The sequence below is a fragment of the Mustelus asterias genome, chromosome 24 (genome assembly GCF_964213995.1).
Source record: "Mustelus asterias chromosome 24, sMusAst1.hap1.1, whole genome shotgun sequence".
Classification (NCBI taxonomy): Eukaryota; Metazoa; Chordata; class Chondrichthyes; order Carcharhiniformes; family Triakidae; genus Mustelus; species Mustelus asterias.
In genome coordinates this window covers 58318644-58339428 of record NC_135824.1, presented here as the reverse complement: position 1 = coordinate 58339428, position 20785 = coordinate 58318644, and the positions used below count along the sequence as shown (strand labels likewise).

General features: G+C 48.2%; 1 protein-coding gene across 1 annotated transcript in view; it reads left to right on the top strand.

The window, feature by feature from the left end:
* Positions 1-20785, top strand: part of LOC144511112 (tetratricopeptide repeat protein 9B-like) — a 29024-nt gene that overhangs the window by 1032 nt on the left and 7207 nt on the right. The gene's annotated exons all lie outside the window — the stretch shown is intronic.

Genomic DNA, 20785 nt, shown 5'->3' with positions numbered 1-20785 from the left:
CACTCCATCCCCCCGCACCATGCCCCCTCTCTCCATCCCCCTCTCACCCACCCCCAGCTCCATTCCCCCCTTCTCCATCCCCCCCTTCATCCCCCCTCTTCACCCCCTCTCCATCCCGCTCTCCCCTCTCCATCCCCCTTCTCCATCCCCCTTCTCCATCCCCCTTCTCCATCCCCCTTCTCCATCCCCCCCTCTCCATCCCTCACTCTCCATCCCCCCTCTCCATCCCCCCCTCTCCATCCCTCCCTCTCCATCCCCCCCTCTCCATCCCCCCCTCTCCATCCCCCCTCTCCACCCCTCCCTCTCCATTCCCCCCCTCCATCCCCCCCCTCCATCCCCCCCCTCCATCCCCCCCCTCCATCCCCCCCCTCCATCCCCCCCTCCCCTCTCCATCCCTCCCTCTCCATCCCCCCCTCTCCATCCCCTCTCACCTCCATGGGACATCCAGAAACGTTGCCTCTATTCTCTCTCCACAGAGGCTGTCAGACCTGCTGAGATTTTCCAGCATTTTCTGTTTTGTGTTTCAGACTGGGTGGCACGGCGGCACAGTGGTTGGCACTGCTGTCTCACAGCGCCAGGGACCAGGTTCGATTCCCGGCTTGGGTCACTGTCTGTGTTGAGTTTGCACGTTCTCCCTGTGTCTGTGGAAGTTTCCTCCGGGTGCTCTGGTTTCCTCCTACAGTCCAAAGATGTGCGGGTTAGATTGATTGACCATGGTAAATTGCCCCTTAGTGTCAGGGCGTTAGATTAGAACAGATTAGAACAGATTAGAAACCCTACAGTGCAGAAGGAGGCCATTCAGCCCATCGAGTCTGCCCCGACCACAATCCCACCCAGGTCCTACCCCCATATCCCTACATATTTTACCCTCTAATCTACGCATCCCAGGACACTAAGGGGCAATTTTAGCATGGTCAATCAACCTAACCCGCACATCTTTGGACTGTGGGAGGAAACCGGAGCACCCGGAGGAAACCCACGCAGACACGAGGAGAATGTGCAAACTCCACACAGACAGTGACCCAAGCCGGGAATCGAACCCAGGTCCCTGGAGCTGTGAAGCAGCAGTGCTAACCACTGTGCTACCGTGCTGCCCCCTAGGGTAAATAAGTACGGTTGTGGGGATAGGGTCTGGGTGGGATTGTGGTCGGTGCAGACTTGATGGGCCGAATGGCCTCCTTCGGCACGGTAGGGATTCTATGATTCTGTTCTATGATTCCAGCATCTACAGTAATTTGCTTTTATCTCTATAAGTTGATGCAGGTTCTGGGCTCAATTCTAGTGACTATCAAAGCTTTTACATTCTACTACAACCCTCTCCATCCCCCCTCTCACCTCCAACCCTCAACCCAACTGAAAATGCTGGAAAATCTCAGCAGGTCTGACAGCATCTCTGGAGAGAGAATAGAGCAATGTTTCAGATAAAGCTCAGCACAATATCGTGGGCCGAAGGGCCTGTTCTGTGCTGTACTGTTCTATGTCCCTTAGAGGTGAGAAGGGGGGATGGAGAGGGTTGTAGTAGATGCAGGGAGGATGTTCCCGATGGTGGGGAAGTCCAGAACCAGGGGTCACAGTCTGAGGATTCGGGGTAGACCATTTAGGAAGGAGGTGAGGAGACATTTCTTCACCCAAAGAGTGGTGAGCCTGTGGAATTCATTACCACAGGAAGTAGTTGATGCCAAAACATTGAATGTATTGAAGAGGCGGCTGGATATAGCACTTGGGGCGAACGGGATCAAAGGTTATGGGGAGAAAGCAGGATTAGGCTATTGAGTTGGATGATCAGCCATGATCGTGATGAATGGTGGAGCAGGCTAGAAGGGCTGAATGGCCTCCTCTTGCTCCTATCTTCTATGTTGCTATGTAGTGGAATGTAAAAACTGTGATTGTCACAAGAATGAGTCCAGAAACTTCATCAACTCATAGAGATAAAAACAAATTATTGCGGGTGCTGGAATCTGAAACAAAAACAGAAAATGCTGGAAAATCTTAGCAGGTCTGACAGTGTCCGCGGAGAGAGAATAGAGCCAACGTTTTGAGTCTGGATGACCCAAGCTGCATTCCCTCTCCACAGATGCTGCCAGACCTGCTGAGATTTTCCAGCATCTTCCATTTTTTTTCCAGATTCCAGCACCTGCAGTAATTTCATAGAATCCCTACAGTGCAGAAGGAGGCCATTCAGCTCATCGAGTCTGCACTGACAACAATCCCACTCAGGTCCTATACCGGTAACCCCCCATGTGTTTACCCTGCCAATCTACCTGACACTAAGGGGCAATTTAGCATGGCCAATCCACCTAAACCGCACATCTTTGGAGTGTGGGAGGAAACCGGAGTACCTGGAACCCATGCAGACACGGGGAGAATGTGCAAACTACGCACAGACAGCCACCCGAGGCCAGAATTGAACCCAGGTCCCTGGCGCTGTGAGGCAGCAGTGCTAACCACTGTGCCACTGTGCCTCCTACTAAACTTGCTTTTATCTCCATGAGTTCATAGAATTTTAGAAACCCTACAGTGCAGAAGGAGGCCATTCGGCCCATCGAGTCTGCACCGACCACAATCCCACCCAGGCCCTACCCCCACATCCCTACATATTTACCCACTAATCCCTCTAACCTACACATCCCAGGATACTAAGGGGCAATTTTAGCATGGCCAATCAACCTAACCCGCACATCTTTGGACTGTGGGAGGAAACCGGAGCACCCGGAGGAAAGCCACGCAGACACGAGGAGAATGTGCAACCTCCACACAGACAGTGACCCAAGCCGGGAATCGAACCCAAGTCCCTGGAGTTGATGAAGATTCTGGGCTCATTCTTGTAACAATCACAGTTTTTACGTTCCACTACAACCCTCTCCATCTCCCCCTCACCCCCATGAATATGTCGGTTTAAAGGGGGCTTTTTGTACATTAAACACAATACCCACCCACCCTCTTAAAATCACTGGCTTTATTTTGTGGGTCTATTTTTTTAACTGGACCACAGAATGCAGAAGAGGCCCTTCGGCCCATCAAGTCAGCACTGACACATGAGGAAACACCAGATCTACCCACCTAATCCCATTGGCATTTGGCCCATAGCCCTGAATGTTATGATGCGCCAAGTACTCATCCAGGTACTTTTTAAAGGATGTGAGGCATCCCGTCTCCACCACCCTCCCAGGCAGCGCATTTCAGACCCTCACCACCCTCTGAATAAAAAGGTTTTTCCTCAAATCCCCCCTAAACCTCCTGCCCCTCACCTTGAACCCATGTCCCCTCGTGACTGACCCTTCAACTAAGGGGAACAGCTGCTCCTTATCCACTCTGTCCATGTCTCTCATAATCTTGTACACCTCGATCAGGCCGCCCCTCAGTCTTCTCTGCCCCAATGAAAACAACCCAAGCCTATCCAACTTCTCTTCATAACTTAAATGTTCCATCCCAGGCAGCATCCTGGTGAATCTCCTCTGCACCCCCTCCAGTGCAATCACATCCTTCCTATAATGTGGTGACCAGAACTGCACACAGTGCTCCAGCTGTGGCCTCACCAAAGTTCTATACAACTCCAACATGACTGCCCTGCTTTTGTAATCTTTGCCTCGATTGATAAAGGCGCGTGTCCCATATGCCTTTTCTACCACCCTACTAACATGCCCTTCCGCCTTCAGAGATCTGTGGACAAACACGCCAAGGTCCCTTTGTTCCACAGAACTTCCTAGTGTCCTACCATTCATTGAGTACTTCTTTGGCAAATACTTAATATCAAATTACTCCTTCCAAAATGTATCATTTTTCAGGGTTAAATTCCATCTGCCACTTATCTGCCCATTTGACCGTTCCGTCTATATCTTCTTGTAGCCCAAGACACTCCGCCTCACTGTGAACCACCCGGCCAATCTTTGTGTCATCTGCAAATTTACTAATCCAATCCCCCACATAGTCATCAATGTCACTGATATAAATGATAAATAATAGGGGGCGCAACACAGATCCCTATGGTACGCCACTGGACACTGGCTTCCAGTCACTCACATTGTCTGTACCTTTAAGACTTGATTAGCATTGATTAGCCTGATTAGCATTCCAATCATTATTCTGTAAATTGAGTTTGTGTCTCTGTATGGCCTGTTTGTGAGCACATCTCCCACTCCACCTGACGAAGGAGCAGCGCTCCGAAAGCTAGTGGCATTTGCTCCCAAATAAACCTGTTGGACTTTAACCTGGTGTTGTTAGACTTCTTACTGTGTTTAACCCAGTCCAACGCCGGCATCTCCACATCATTCCAGTCACTAAAGCAGCCTTCTGTCACAACTGAGCTCATTTTGAATCCATCTTATCAAATTATCCTTTCTCCCATGTGCATTTACCTTCTTTATAAATCTCCCAACCTACATCGACTGCACCACCCTCATCTACACACCTCCTCAAAAAATTCAATCAAATTTGTTAGGCATGACCTCCCTCTGACGAAGCCGCGCTTACTCTCCCTGATCAAGCTTTGCCTCTCCAAGTGGAGATTGATTCTCTCCTTCAGAAGTTTCTCCAATAGTTTCCACCACTGACGTGAGACTCACTGGTCTGTAGTTCCCTGGTTTATCTCTACAACCCTTCTTAAATAGCGGAACCACATTAGCTGTTCTCCAGTCGTTTGGCACCTCCCCCGTGGCCGGAGAGGAATTGAAAATTTAGGTCAGAGCCCCTACAATCTCCTCCCTCGCCTCCCACGGCAGCCTAGGGCACAATTCATCTGGACCTGGATATTTGTCCACTTTTAAGCTTGTCAACACTTCCAATACCTTGTCCTTCCCTGTGTCAATTTGCTCAAGAACCTCACAGCCTCCCTGAATCCCGTACCATCATTCTCATTCTCTTGGGTGAAGATGGATGTGAAGTATTCATTCAACACTCTGCCAATGTCCTCTGGCTCCACCCTCAGATTGCCCCCCATGGTACCTAATGGTCCCCACTCTTTCTCTGGTTACCCTCTTCCCATTGATATACTTATAGAATATCTTGGGATTTTCCCTACTTTTACCAGCCAGAGCTTTCTCATATCCCCTCTTTGCATTCCTAATTGCTTTCTTAAGCTCCACGCAGCGCTTTCTATACCTCCTTAATGCCTCCACTGATTTGCTCCCCTTGTACTTGTTAAAAGCCTTTCTTTTCCTTCTTATCGTATCCTGAATATCTCTGGCAGTCAATGGTTCTCTGGGCTTGTTATTCCTTCCTATCATCCTAGAGGGAACATACTGGGCTTGCATCCTCTCCATTTCCTTTGTGAATGCCCTCCACTGCCCTTCTGTAGATTTTCCCGTCAGTGGCTGTTCCCGTTCTACCTTGGCCAGATCCTGCCTTATTTTACTAAAATCCGCTCTCCCCCAATCCAAAACTTTTTTTGCACCTTGTTTATTTCTTTGTCTATAACAAGCTTAAATTGTACCGTGTTGTGATCGCTGTCACTAAAATGCTCCCCCACCACCACCTCAACCACCTGTCCGGCTTCATTCCCCAGAATTAGGTCCAACACAGCTCCTGCCCTTGCTGGACTCTCTACGTATTGATCTAAAAAGTTCTCCTGTACACATTTCAAGACATCCATTCCATCCATGCCCTTAACACCATGTCTATCCCAATTAATATTGGGAAAGTTAAAATCACCAAATATAATTACCCTCCTCAATATCCCGCTGACTATCTGTGGGTCTACAATAAATACCTAGCAATGTGGTCGCCCCTTTTTTATTCCGAAGCACTGCCCACAAAGCTTCATTTGATGCTCCCTCCACGGTGGCACAGTGGTCAGCACTGCTGCCTCACAGCGCCAGGGACTCGGGTTCAATTCCGGCCTCGGGTCACTGTCTGTGCGGAGTCTGCACGTTCTCCCCGTGTCTGCGTGGGTTTCCTCCGGGTGCTCCGGTTTCCTCCCACAGTCGGAAGATATGCGGGTTAGGTTGATTGGCCGTGCTAAATTGCCTCTTAGTGTCAGGGGGACTAGCAGGGTAAACATGTGGGGATGGGGGCTGGGTGGGATTGTGGTCGGTGCAGACTCGATGGGCCGAATGGCCTCCTTCTGCGCTGTAGGGATTCTATGATTCTATGATATAATCTCTCCTTACTGCAGTAACTGACTCCTTAACCAATAATGCACTGCCTCCTCCTCGTTTACCCCTCCCTGTCTCGTCTGAAGATTCTATATCCTGGAATGTTGAGTGGCCAATCCTGCCTCTCCCTCAACCATGTCTCTGTGATGGTGACTATATCATAATTCCACGTGTCAATCATCGCCCTTATACATCCGTTTTACCTGCAATACTCCTGGCGTTAACGTAAAGGCCATCCCGTCTGGTCTTTCTCCCTTGAAACACAGCGGTACTCCCTCTGACTTGTTTGTACCTGAGTCAGCGGTACTCCCTCTGACTCAGCGGTACTTCATACAGCGGTACTCTCTCTGACTTGTTTGTCTTGCTGTATGATCCCGTGCCCTTATTCTGCTGACAGTCTGTGTCCCCCTCCTCCTGCCAAATTAGTTTAAACTCCTCCCAGCAGCACGAGCAAAATGTCCCGGAAGGACGTGAGCCCCGCTCTGATTCAGATGTAGACCATCCCGCTTGTACAGGTCCCACCTTCCCCAGAAAGGGTCCCAGTGATCCCGGAATCTAAAGCTCTCCCTCCAGCACCAAAAGCCACACAGTCATCTGCACAATCCTATTTCTGTGCTCACTAGCACGCGGCACTGGGAGTAATCCTGAGATTACAATCTGAAGGGTCTTGCTTTTTAGCCTACCGCCTAACTCCCTGAAATCTTGATGCAGGACCTCATCCCTCTTTCTATCTCGGGTAACTTGTGTAATTCAGGAAAGGACACCGTCAAATTTGAAATCACAGATAAGGTTAAAGTCCAACAGGTTTATTGGGAATCATGAGCTTTCGGAGCGCTGCTCCTTCATCAGGTGAGTGGACACTTATTTGCCCCTTAGTGTCCCAAGATGTGCAGGTTAGGTAGATTGGCCATGCTAAATTGATGAAAGGTCATCAGCCGGAAACGTGAACCCTGTTTCTCTCTCTCCGCAGTTGCTGCCTGACCTGCTGAGTATTTCCAGCAATTTTGTTTTTGATGTTACAATATGTGGGATATTTTCATAAAGACATCCGCTTCGAGAGGTTCTACCCTTTGAAAGGCCAATGTCCCTCCTTTGAACCCTTCAGTGCCCCAGTCCATCATTTAGAAAATTTATTCACTGTGAAATATGCCCAATAAGACTCTCATTGTATATGAGAAGGATGAGAATGGCACCACAAACCTATTGGCCTGAGTTGTGAGTTTATGCAGCACGGCGGCACAGTGGTTAGCACTGCTTCCTTACGGCGCCAGGGACCCGGGGTCGATTCCCGGCTTGGGTCATTGTCTGTGTGGAGTTTGCACGTTCTCCCCGTGTCTGCGTGGGTTTCATCCCACTGTCCAAAGATGTGCAGGTTAGATGAATTGGCCGTGCTAAATTGCCCCTTAGTGTCCAAAGATGTGCAGGTTAGGTGGATTGGCCGTGCTAAATTGCCCCTTAGTGTCCAAAGATGTGCAGGTTAGGCGGATTGGCCATGCTAAATTGCCCCTTAGTGTCCAAAGATGTGTAGGTTAGGGGGATTGGCCATGCTAAATTGCCCCTTAGTGTCCAAAGATGTGCAAGTTAGGCGGGTTGGCCATGATAAATTGCCCCTTAATAAAGTAAAGTAAAGTTTATTTATTAGTGTCACAAGTAGGCTTACATTCACACTGCAATGAAGTTACTGTGAATTTCCTCTGGTTGCCACAGTCCGGCACCTGTTCGGGTACACTGAGGGAGAATTTATCATGACCAATTCACTAACCAGCACATCTTTGGACTGTGGGAGGAAACCGGAGCACCCGGAGGAAACCCACGCAGACACGGGGGAGAACGTGCAAACTCCATACAGACAGTGACCCAAGTCGGGAATCGAACCCCAATCCCTGGGGCTGTGAGGCAGTGATGCTAACCACTGTGCCACCGTGCTGTCCCTGGTGTCCAAAGATGTGCAGGTTAGGTGGATTGGCCATGCTAAACTGCCCCTTAGTATCCAGAGGTGTGTAGGCTAGGTGGATTGGCCATGGTAAATGTGTGGGGTTATTGGGATAGGGTGGGAATGGGCCTGGGTCGGATGCTGTTTTGGAGAGTTGGTGCAGACTTGATGGGCCGAACAGCCTCCTTCTCCACTGTGGGGATTCTCTGATTCTTCTATGGATTCTATAGTGTCACATCAGGACAATACAGCTGGTTATATAATATCCCCGTCACATAGAATTGAGTGAAATCTCATATCACTGCATTAGCATTTCACATCACCTTCTGCAGTGTTTAAACCTCAGTGTTTTCTGCTATTCATTATTGCACTCAGCAGGAAACAAAACCTTGACAATACGATTAAACTGCCACAGACTCCACCTGAATAACTGGGTTCTTCTTTTTATTCATTTGTGGGACATGGGTGCCGCTAGCTGGGCCAGCATTTATTGCCCATCCCTAGTTGCCCCTTGGGAAGGTGGTGGTGAGCTGCCTTCTTGAATCGCTGCAGTCCACGTGCTGTGGGTTGACCCACAATGCCGTTAGGGAGGGAATTCCAGGATTTTGACCCAGCGACTGCGAAGGAACGGCCAATATATTTCCAAGTCGGGATGGTGAGTGGCTCGGAGGGGAACTTGCAGGTGGTGGTGTTCCCATGTATCTGCTGCCCTTGTCCTTCTAGATAGAAGTGGTTGTGGGTTTAGAAGGTGCTGTCTAAGGATCTTTGGTGAGTTGCTGCAGTGCATCTTGTAGATGGTACACACTGCTGCTACTGAGCGTCGGTGGTGGAGGGAGTGGATGTTTGTGGATGTGGTGCCAATCAAGCGGGGCTGCTTTGTCCTGGATGGTGTTGAGCTTCTTGAGTGTTGTTGGAGCTGCACCCATCCAGGCAAGTGGGGAGTATTCCATCACACTCCTGACTTGTGCCTTGTAGATGGTGGACAGGCTTTGGGGAGTCTTCGAGGAGTTCGGGTCTGCTCTGAAGATGAGTGACAGATGATTATCATCTGGGGCTTGTGTGTTATTGTCTTCTAATCTGTTACCTTGTATAAATTCCCATCTGATGTGTCGACCTCATTGTGTCCCACCCTGATATATCTGTGACAATGATATCACAAAGTGCTATAATATCCTACAGGGGAAATTATTTAGAAATTACCACTTGCAATCCTACCTCCTGCTCGCCTGAGAGACCTAACTCAGACCCTCCCTTTCAGAATAAGAGGGAAACCATTTAAAGCCAAGACGAGGAGGAATTTCTTCACTCAGATTGTGATGAATCATTGGAACGTTCAACCCCAGTGGGAGTTCAATCATTGAGTATGTTCAAGATTGACATTGATAGGTGCTAATGACAAAAAGCGATGTGGAGATAGTGCGGGAAATGGTGTTGATATTTTTAAGGTTAATTTATTAGTGTCACAAGTAGGCTTACATTAACACTGCAATGAAGTTACTGTGAAAATCCCCTAGCCGCCACACACCAGCGCCTGTTCGGGTAACACTGAGGGAGAATTTAAGAACATAGAAACATAGAGGATAGGAGCAGGAGGAGGCCATTCGGCCCTTCGAGCCTGCTCCGCCATTCGTCACGATCATGGCTGATCATCCAACTCAATAGCCTAATCCTGCTTTCTCCCCATAACCTTCGATCCCATTCGCCCCAAGTGCTATATCCAGCCGCCTCTTGAATATATTCACTGTTTTGGCATCAACTACTTCCTGTGGTAATGAATTCCACAGGCTCACCACTCTTTGGGTGAAGAAATGTCTCCTCACCTCCTTCCTAAATGGTCTACCCCGAATCCTCAGACTGTGACCCCTGGTTCTGGACTCCCCCCCACCATCGGGAACATCCTCCCTGCATCTACCATTTAGTAAGAAGTCTCACAACACCAGGTTAAAGTCCAACAGGTTTATTTGGTAGCAAATACCATAAGCTTTCGGAGCACTGCTCCTTCGTCAGATGGAGTGGAAATGTGCTCTCAAACAGTGCAAACAGACAAAATCAAGTTGCAGAATACTGATTAGAATGCGAATCCTACAGCCAACCAGGTCTTAAAGGTACAGACAATGTGGGTGGAGGGAACATTAAACACAGGTTAAAGAAATGTGTATTGTCTCCAGACAGAACAGCTGGTGAGATTCTACAAGCCCAGGAGGCAAGCTGTGGGGGTTACTCCTGGGCTTGTAGAATCTCACTAGCTGTTCTGTCTGGAGACAATACACATCTCTTTAACCTGTGTTTAATGCTCCCTCCACCCACATTGTCTGTACCTTTAAGACCTGGCTGGCTTTAGGGATTCACATTCTAATCAGTATTCTGCAACTTGATTTTGTGTCTGTGCCCTGTTTGAGAGCACATTTCCACTCCATCTGACGAAGGAGCAGCACTCCGAAAGCTTATGGCATTTGCTACCAAATAAACCTGTTGGACTTTAACCTGGTGTTGTGAGACTTCTTACCGTGTTCACCCCAGTCCAACGCCGGCATCTCCACATCATGTCTACCATTTAGCACAGCCAATGCACCTAACCAGGACATCTTTTGAACTGTGGGAGGAAACTGATCTAATTGAGTGGTGGAGCAGCTTCAAGGGGTCGAATGATCTATTCCTGTTCCTATGTGTTACGACAGAGAGGTTAATCCCCTTTACCTCACTTCGTAATATGGTAAAAGTGTTTGGGAAGGTGTGAACTGTTCTATGTTAATGTTTAGTGGTTCATTAATATGCGGACCTGACACTCGCTTTGAGTGAATAATTAACATGTTATTTTATTTCACCAACCAGGAACTTTAACTAAACAAGTAACATTTTAGTTAAAGGATGGATCGACTGAAATGCTGTTCAAATAAAGACAAGGACCATTCAGTGCCAAAACAGTAATAACAGAATTTTAGCCAATCTCAAAAATATATATACAACCAGGTCTGATGGCTTCCGGAAGCTTTGGAGTTTTTCTTTCTGGTGATTTCTCTGTCTGTAAGGTCTTTCTGGCTTGATACCCTGTTGTTAGATAGATGGAGAATTCTCTTCAGAGATAGTTCTTTTAGCTGGCAGGGTGGAGAACCGCTCCAGAGATGGCCTTCTGTGCTGGCTCTCAACTGAACTCACTAACTGAACTGCCGGCAGGCAGTTGAGTTCCTATATTTACATTCCTGATGACCTATGCATTTTTTTACATCAGGATTGGTTAAATACTGACAACAACAGCAAATTTAAATCCGATAGGTTCCTTTTAGCTGAGTGTCTTCTTTAATCTGATAGGCTATCAAAATGCAACTGCCTGCAAAGTCTGTTACCAAGGCAACCCCGATGCTTGGTCTCTGCAACAAATGTTGCCATCTGTGTACTCTGCATGCCTGCATTTTAAACATTCCAGCATTGAACCCAAAACCAGTTTTTTTAAAGGGACCACGCACTGTTGTTCTCCTTCTGGTATTTTACATTCTTTACAAACATTGTTTACATCTTTATAACTTCGCAACATATGTGACGTAAGTGCCAATTCTTCATGTGTTGGCCCAGTCATTGGCTGCTGTGAGGTGGAGTTATCACAACTGAACCTAATCCAAGCCAAGACAACGCTGACACGCAACACGCATCTGGAGTGACCATCCCGGTGATTGATTCACCTCCTTGTCCCAAAGGTTTGGAGACTTCCTCCAGTGATCCCATTCCAGCTCCCGTCTGCGATTACCAATTCAGAACCAACCAAGCCCTGAGTCTCAGAGCAGCCAGGCTTGTGAAGCTTAGAGTTTTTTTAAATTGTTCATGGGGATGTGGGACTCGCTGGTTGGGCCAGCGTTTATTGCCCGCCCCAGAGGGCATTTAAGAGTCAACCACATTGCTGTGGGCCTGGAGTCACGTATAGACCAGACTGAGGGTCATGAGTGAACCAGATGGGCTTTTATCACAATCGTTTCACAGAGATTTTTAATTCCAAATTTTCTACTGAATTTATTGACGGGGTGGAGTCTGCCGTGGTGGGATTTGAACCCGGGTCCTCAGAGCATTACACTTGGTCTCTAGGTTACTAGTCCAGGGACAGTCCACTGCGCCACTGCCTTCATTAATCGAATCGACAATCCATTTACCCATTGAAGAATCAGTAAACAATTTTATTGCAAAGTTTTATACAAATGTATATTTATTGAATATTGCATTTATGTGTGGCACGGTGGCACAGTGGTTAGCACCGCTGCCTCACAGCGCCAGGGACCCGGGTTCGATTCCTGGCTTGGGTCACTGTCTGTGTGCAGAGTCTGCACATTGTCCCTGTGTCTGCGTGGGTTTCCTCCGGGTGCTCCGGTTTCCTCCCACAGTCTGAAAGATGTGCGGGTTAGGAGCATTGGCCGTGCTAAATTGCCCCTTAGTGTCCCAGGATAAATAGGTTAGAGGGATTAGCGGGGTAAATATCTGGGTTACGGGGATAGGGGCTAGGTGGGGTTGTTGTTGTTGGTGCAAACTTGATGGGCTGAATGGCCTCCTTCTGCACTGTAGGGATTCTATTATCTCAATGAAATATAAAGTCAGCATTTATAAACTAGTCCAGTTCCGGTTTCATAGATTTTGGGAGTTTTCTTTATGTTTTATAGGTGAATTCCAGTCTTTGTACAAATGTGACCACTCCATTTGTGTTGCTGTGTTGTATTTTTGGGCGGCACGGTGGTTAGCACTGCTGCCTCACGGCACCAGGGACCCGGATTCGATTCCAGCCTCGGGTGACTGTGTGGAATCTGCACGTTCTCCTTGTGTCTGCGTGGGTTTCCTCCGGGTGCTCCAGTTTCCTGCCACAGTCCAAAGATGTGTGGGTTAGGTGGATTGGTCGTGCTAAATTGCCCCTTAGTGTCCCGGGAGATTAGCAGGGTAAATACAATGGGGGTTACAGGGATAGGGTCTGGGTGGGATTGTTGTCGGAGTAGGCTTGAGGGGCCGAATGGCTTCCTTCTGCACTGTAGAGATTCTGGGCAGGGTTTTACAGCTCGCTCATCCCAAAACAGGAAAATCCCGCACGAGGTCAATGACCTTTCCATTGTCGGCCCCTCGGCCGCTCCAATTCCCGTGGCGGGCGGGACAGTAACATTCCTGCCTCTCCGATTATCTGAAAACTACCAACCATCTTCTAGGCAACTGTAAAACAAGGTGTTTTTCCCAAATCAGCAGCAAAAAGGCACAATTCATGATTGTACAGAAACTCCTTCCTGATTGCCATTTAATTACACACTCTCTTTACTGTTTACATAAATAAGGATAATGCAACGGTTTTGCTTAAACTGCCCCAGTGACTCAGTCATTAAAGGCATCAGCTAGTGTTATACTGAACGGTACGGAACAAGATCCCAGAATCACTCGACTGATTTCAGAGAATCAGCTCCAAGTGAGGGGAGGGAGACTATGCGTGGGTTTCCTCCGGGTGCCCCGGTTTCCTCCCACATTTTAAAGTTTGTTTGTGGGACATGGGCGTCGCTGGCTGGCCAGCATTTATTGCCCATCCCTAGTTGCCCGAGGGCATTTGAGAGTCAACCACATTGCTGTGGCTCTGGAGTCACATGTAGGCCAGACCGGGTAAGGACGGCAGATTTCCTTCCCTAAAGGGATATTAGTGAACCAGATGGGATTTTCCGACAATCGACAATGGTTTCATGGTCATCAGTAGATTCTTAATTCCAGGTATTTTAAAAAAAATTCAAATGCCCCCACCTGCCATGGCGGGATTCGAACCCGGGTCCCCAGAACATTAGCTGGTTTTCTGGATTAATAGTCTAGCTGTGCAGATTAGGTGGATTGGCCATGGTAAATTGCCCCTTAGTGTCCAAAGATGTGCAGGTTAGGGGATTGGCCATGCTAAATAGCCCCTTAGTGTCCAAAGATGTGTAGGTTAGGGGATTGGCCATGCTAAATTTCCCCTTAGTGTCCAAAGATGTGCAGGTTAGGGGATTGGCCGTGCTAAATTGCCCCTTAGTGTCCAAAGATGTGCAGGTTAGGGGATTGGCCATGCTAAATTACCCCTTAGTGTCCAAAGATGTGTAGGTTAGGTGGATTGGCCATGCTAAATTGTCCCTTAGTGTCCAAAGATGTGCAGGTTAGGGGATTGGCCATGGTAAATTGCCCCTTAGTACCCAAAGATGTGCAGGTTAGGGGATTGGCCATGCTAAATTGCCCCTTAAGTGTCTCAAAATGTATAGATTAGGTGGAATTTATGGGCTGGCACATGGGAAGGGAGAGTGCCGAGGTAAGATGCTCTGTTGGAGACCTGGTGCAGACTCGATGGGCCAAATGGCCTCCGTTGCAGGGATTCTATGATCTGGACTGCTTATTGCACAATGCGGATTTTTGTCTTGGACACTGGAGAATGTGAAGCCTGGAGAAGTTCTGCTGAACTCCTGAGGACGCGGGGACTGGCAGAGCAGATCAGCCAGTGGATGGGATGGAAGCAACATGGACCATGTACACCACCGGATTGTGCTCTGGGAGAGTGGGAAATGAATGGAGAGGGGGAAGTGCTTTAATTCCTAATGGAAGTTGCACTGTTGCTTGCACAGTGGAGTATGAGGTGAATAAATAATTCAAAAATCAATGTTCGGCATAATTCTAGCAAGAAGTTTACAGTTCCTGCAATATCCCAGATTCTATCAATTTTACTGATCTGAACGTTTTATCTACTCAGCGATCTACACATTAATTCAGCGTGAGACGGGAAACTCTTTATTATCCACCACAATCAATGTCTCATTTAGATACATGTCAATCATAACATAAGGAAAGATTGATGCTTAACCAATAGGGATGGAGAGAGTATGGGGACGGCAATGGGTGCTGTTGGTCTAAAGTTTATTTATTAATGTCACAAGTAGGCGTACATTAACACTGCAATGAAGTTACTGTGAAATTCCCCTGGTCGCCACACTTCAGCGCCTGTTCGGGTTACACTGAGGGAGAATTTAGCACGGCCAATGCACCCTAACCAGCACGTGTTTTGGACTGTGGGAGGAAACCCATGCAGACACGGGGAGAACGTGCAGACTCCGCACAGACAGTGTCCCAAGTCGGGAATTGAACCTGGGTCCTCGGTGCTGTGAGGCAGCAGTGCTAACCACTGCGCCACCCCACCGCGTTTGACACGCAGTGAGATGGTAGATCCTTATATCCGTGCTACTCCCACACAAGGAGATGGGAAAGGGATAAGAACTCACATTTTTTAATTGCCTTTCACAACCTCAGACTGTCCCAAAATTCTTTGCAGCCACTTTTGAGGGGCAGTCACCATGGTAACGTGTGAAAGACAGCAGCAAATTTGTACCTGCCCCGTTCAGAGGGAGAGAAGGGGGGACTGCTCCCCAGTGCGGTGACCAATATCTATCCCTCAACCAAAAATCACTAAAACCCAAATGGTCTCACCATTTTCCCATTGCTGTTTGTGGGATCTTGCTGTGCGCAAATTGGCTGCCCTGTTTCCTGCATTAGAACCAGTGACTATACTTCAAAAGAATACTTCTTTGTGCTGGGCGGCACGGTGGCACTGTGGTTAGCACTGCTGCCTCATGTCGCCAGGGACCTGGGTTCGATTCCCGGCCTCGGGGCGCTGTCTGTGTGGAGTTTGCACGTTCTCCCCGTGTCTGCGTGGGTTTTCTCCGGGTGCTCTGGTTTCCTCCCACGCTCCAAAGATGTGCCAGCTAGGTGGATTGGCCATGCTAAATTGCCCCTTAGTGTCCAAAGATGTACAGGTTAGGTGAATTGGCCGTGCTAAATTGGCCCTTAGTGTCCCAAGATGTGCATGTTGGGTGGATTAGCCATGGTAAATTGTCCCTTGGTGTCCCAAGTTGTGCAGGTTGGCTGGATTTGCCATGCTAAGTTGCACCTTGATGTGCGTGTTAGGTGGATTGGCCATGCTAAATTGCCCCTTAGTGTCTCAAGATGTGCAAGTTAAATGGATCAGGCATGGTAAATATCTGGAGTAAAGGGGATAGGGCCTGGGTAAGATGCTCTGTCAGAGAGTCGGTGCAGACTCGATGGGCCGAATGGCCTCCTTCTGCACTGTAGGGATTCTAAGTTCGAAGTCTCTCTGTTGGGAGTGCTGGCCAATCGATCGCAAAGTGCTTTCCAATCAATAAAACCATCAACATTCCATGTTGCCACTGTTGTTCACTTTCTATTGAGGGTGGCAACGGGTCTTTCGCGCAGGATAACATTCGCTTGAACAGAGGGGGAGTGGAAAGCAAAAGAGTGAAGGAAGATGCACCATCCGACTCATAAAAGGTGGAATAATTTTCCGTAATTAACAGAGCAAATTGGGAATACGGTGAACAGCCAGCACACGATGGGCTGAATGGCTCCCTCCTGTGTTGTATCAGTTTGTTACCATGGTGTGAGCTGACAGCACACTCTGTGTTTGCACCCAGGAGTCTTAAACCAAAACCACGATCCCCTACAGCAAACGACCTCCACTATTACACCGTGATGCTGATGGGATTAGTTGCAAAATATGAAATGGGGTAAAAATATAAGAACATAGGAACATGAGAACATAAGAACTAGAAGCAGGAGTAGGCCATCTGGCCCCTCGAGCCTGCCCCGCCATTCAATAAGATCATGGCTGATCTTTTCGTGGAGTCAGCTCCACTTACCCGCCCGCTCACCGTAACCCTTAATTCCTTTACTGTTCAAAAATGTATCTATCCTTGCGTTAAAAACATTCAATGAGGTAGCCTCAACTGCTTCACTGGGCAGGGAATTCCACACATTCACAACCCTTTGTGTGAAGAAGTTCCTCCTCAACTCAAAACTAAATCTGCTCCCCCTTATTTTGAGGCTATGTCCCCGAGTTCTAGTTTCACCCGCCAGTGGAAACAACTTCCCTGCTTCTATCTTATCTATTCCCTTCATAATCTTATATGTTTCTATAAGATCTCCCCTCATTCTTCTGAATTCCAATGAGTATAGCCCCAGTCTACTCAGTCTCTCCTGATAAGCCAACCCTCTCAACTCTGGAATCAACCTAGTGAATCTCCTCTGCACCCCCTCCAGTGCCAGTATATCCTTTCTCAAGTAAGAACACCAAAACTGTACACAGTACTCTAGGTGTGGTCTCACCAGCACCTTATACAGCTGCAACATAACCTCGCTGTTTTTAAACTCCATCCCTCCAGCCATGAAGGACAGCATACCTTCAACAGCAGTTTTTAAATTCATTCACGGGACATGGGCGTCGCTGGCTGGCCAGCATTTATTGCCCATCCCTAGTTGCCCTTGAGAAGGTGGTGATGAGCTGCCTTCTTGAATCGCTGCAGTCATAGAATCCCTACAGTGCAGAAGGAGGCCATTCTGCCCGTCGAGTCTGCACCGACCACAATCCCACCCAGGCCCTATCCCCGTAACCCCATGCATTTATCTCGTGGCTAGTCCTCCTGACACTAAGGGGCAATTTAGCATGGCCATGTTCTGTGGGTTGACCCACAATGCTGTTAGGGAGGGAATTCCAGGATTTTGACCCAGCGACTGCGAAGGAACGGCCGATATATTTCCAAGTCAGGATGGTGAGTGGCTTGGAGGGGAACTTGCAGGTGGTGGTGTTCCCCATGTATCTGCTGCCCTTGTCCTTCTAGATGGAAGTGGTCTTGGGATTGGAAGGTGCTGTCTAAGGATCTTTGGTGAATTGCTGCAGTGCATCTTGTAGATAGTACACACTGCTGCTACTGAGCGTTGGTGGTGGAGGGAGTGGGTGTTTGTGGATGGGGTGCCAATCAAGCGGGGCTGCTTTGTCCTGGATGGTGTCGAGCTTCTTGAGTGTTGTTGGAGCCGTACCCATCCAAGCAAGTGGGGAGTATTCCATCACACTCCTGACTTGTGCCTTGATGGTGGACAGGCTTTGGGGAGTCAGGAGGTGAGATACTGTGTTTACGTGGTGAGTCCAGTTGAGTTCCTGGTCAACGGGAACCCAAGGATGTTGACAGTGGGGGATTCAGTGACGGTGACACCATTGAATGTCAAGGGGCGGTGGTTAGGGTGTCTCTTATTGGTGATGGTCATTGCCTGGCATGTGTGTGGCGCGAGTGAGGCAGCTTTTGAGGAGGAGCGAGTTAACATTTCCGACTGCAACCTTTCATTTGGATTCTTAACACCCCCAACATTTCTCTGTCTCTCTCAGACTGACAATCCAGTATTCCCAACATTATCTCTTTTCATTCATTGATAATACTATTTGTGGAGTTTTGTTAGTGTTAGCAATGTTAGTGTTTATTTTAGCAGCTCTGGGCATCATCTAAAATAAAAGAGCCAGCCCCCCAATCCCCATCCCCAGACAGGAAGATGCTCTGTCGGAGAGTGGGTACAGATTCGATGGGCTGAATGGCCCCCTCGGCACTGTAGGGATTCTATGATCTTTTGCTTTATTCATTTGTGGGACATGGGCGTCGCTGGCTGACCAGCATTTATTACCCATCCCTAGTTGCCCTTGCTCAGAGGACATTTCAGAGTCAACCACGTTGCTGTGGCTCTGGAGTCACATGTAGGCCAGACCGGGTAAGGACGGCAGATTTCCTTCCCTAAAGGACATTAGCGAACCAGATGGGTTTTTCCGACAATGGTTTCATGGTCATCAGTAGATTCTTAAATCCAGATATTTTTTATTGAATTCAAATTGCCGTGGCGGGATTCGAACCCGGCTCCCCAGAACATTAGCTGAGTTTCTGGATAAATAGTCCAGCGTTAATACCACTAGGCCATCGCCTCTCCTTGATCGGTTCTCACAATCTCTTATGCCGCTTTTTGCTGTAATGATCTTGATGCACAATTGTAAACAGCCCTGGTTTATGATTGCTCGGTGATGGAAGTCCTATCCAGGCACACGTTCACATCTCAAGGCAGGACCTGTGTTTATTTACTGAGAGCCTGTGGATCAGTCCCTGGGGTTTCTGCTTCTTACAGCTTCTGATGTGGATTTTCCACTTGCCAAAGCTGCAGCTGCTGAAACGCCTGTGAGTGTGTGTGTGTGTGTGAGAGGGTGTGTATGAGAGGGTGTGTGAGAGAGTGTGAGTGTGTGTGAGAGAGAAAGTGTGTGTGAGAGAGAGAGAGTGCGTGAGTGTGTGAGAGCGAGTTTGTGTGTGTGAGAAAGAGTTTGCGTGAGTGAGAGAGATTTTGTGTGAGAGACAGTGTGTGTGAGAGAGTGTGTGTCTGTGTGTGTGTGCGAGAGAGAGTGGGTGTGTGTGAGAGAGTGTGAGTGTGTGTGAGAGTGTGTGTGTGTGAGAGAGAAAGTGTGTGTGAGAGAGAGAGAGAGAGTGCGTGAGTGTGTGAGAGCGAGTTTGTGTGTGTGAGAAAGAGTTTGCGTGAGTGAGAGAGATTTTGTGTGAGAGACAGTGCGTGTGAGAGAGTGTGTGTCTGTGTGTGTGTGCGAGAGAGAGTGGGTGTGTGGGAGTGTGTGAGAGTTTGTGTGCGTTTGTGAGAGTGTGTGTGCAAGAGAGAATGTGTGTGTGAGAGAGTGTGTGTGTGTGTGAGAGAGTGTGTGTGCGTGTGAGAGAGTGTATGTGAGAGAGTGTGTGTGTGTGTGTGAGAGAGTGAGTGTGTGTGTGTGTGAGAGTGTGTGTGTGTGTGAGAGAGAGAGTGAGTGTGTGAGAGAGTGTATGTGAGAGTGTGTGTGTGTGAGTGAGAGAGTGTATGTGAGAGAGTGTGTGTGTGTGTATGTGAGAGATTGTGTGTGTGTGTGAGAGTGTGTGAGAGTGTGTGTGTGTGTGTGTGTGAGAGAGAGTGTGTGTGTGTGTACTGTCGGTGTGCATTGGAGTATGTTTTTGGAGTGTGTTTGTGTCTCTCTATTGGATATTTGCCCAGCTCTGACTAATAAAAGACCAAAATATTTATTGAGAAATGAATGCCTTAATGAGAAAATTGCTGAAAACGCAGCGATTAAAACAAACGTGGGCACAGAATGGGTGGAAAGCTCTCTGCAGTTAGAAATTCCTCATGGTGGTTGTGTCTGCTGTATGATAATTAAATCTGTTATTAGGCACTGTGCTGTCACATTAATATTCAGTTACCGGCTACAAGATTTATACATAATGTTGGGAGTTTCCCCCTCGGTAAAACAAATCAACAACAAATTATATTCACTTCACATCTTTAACGTAATGTATTCCTTACAGGAAGATGACATAATGCCCCACGAGTGAATTGTTGGGCGGGATTTTCCGGCCGCTCTCACCCCAAAACCGGAAAATCCCGCCTGAAGTCAACGGACATTTGCACGGTCCGCCCCCTCCCCCTTCCCGTTACAATTCCCATGGCAGCGGGACGGGAAACTCCGGTCCCTGTGTTAATTAATTCAGATTTGATGTTATTCATTTGGGTCTCAATTGTAAAGACTGCATCAACTTCCCTTGATGCTAAAGGTCGGAAAAGAACCATAAAATCTCCACAGTGCAGAAGGAGGCCATTCGGCCCATCGGGTCTGCACCAACCCGTCTTGGGTCACTAGCTGTGTGGAATTTGCACATTCTCCTCGTGTCTGTGTGGGTTTCCTCCGGGTGCTCCGGTTTCCTCCCACAGTCCAAAGATGTGCAGGTTAGGTGGATTGGCCATGCTAAATTGCCCCTTAGTGTCCAAAGATCTGCAGGTTGGGTGGATTGGCCATGCTAAATTGCCCCTTAGTGTCCAAAGATGTGCGGGTTAGGTGGATTGGCCATGCTAAATTGTCCCTTAGTGTCCAAAAATGTGCGGGTTAGGTGGATTG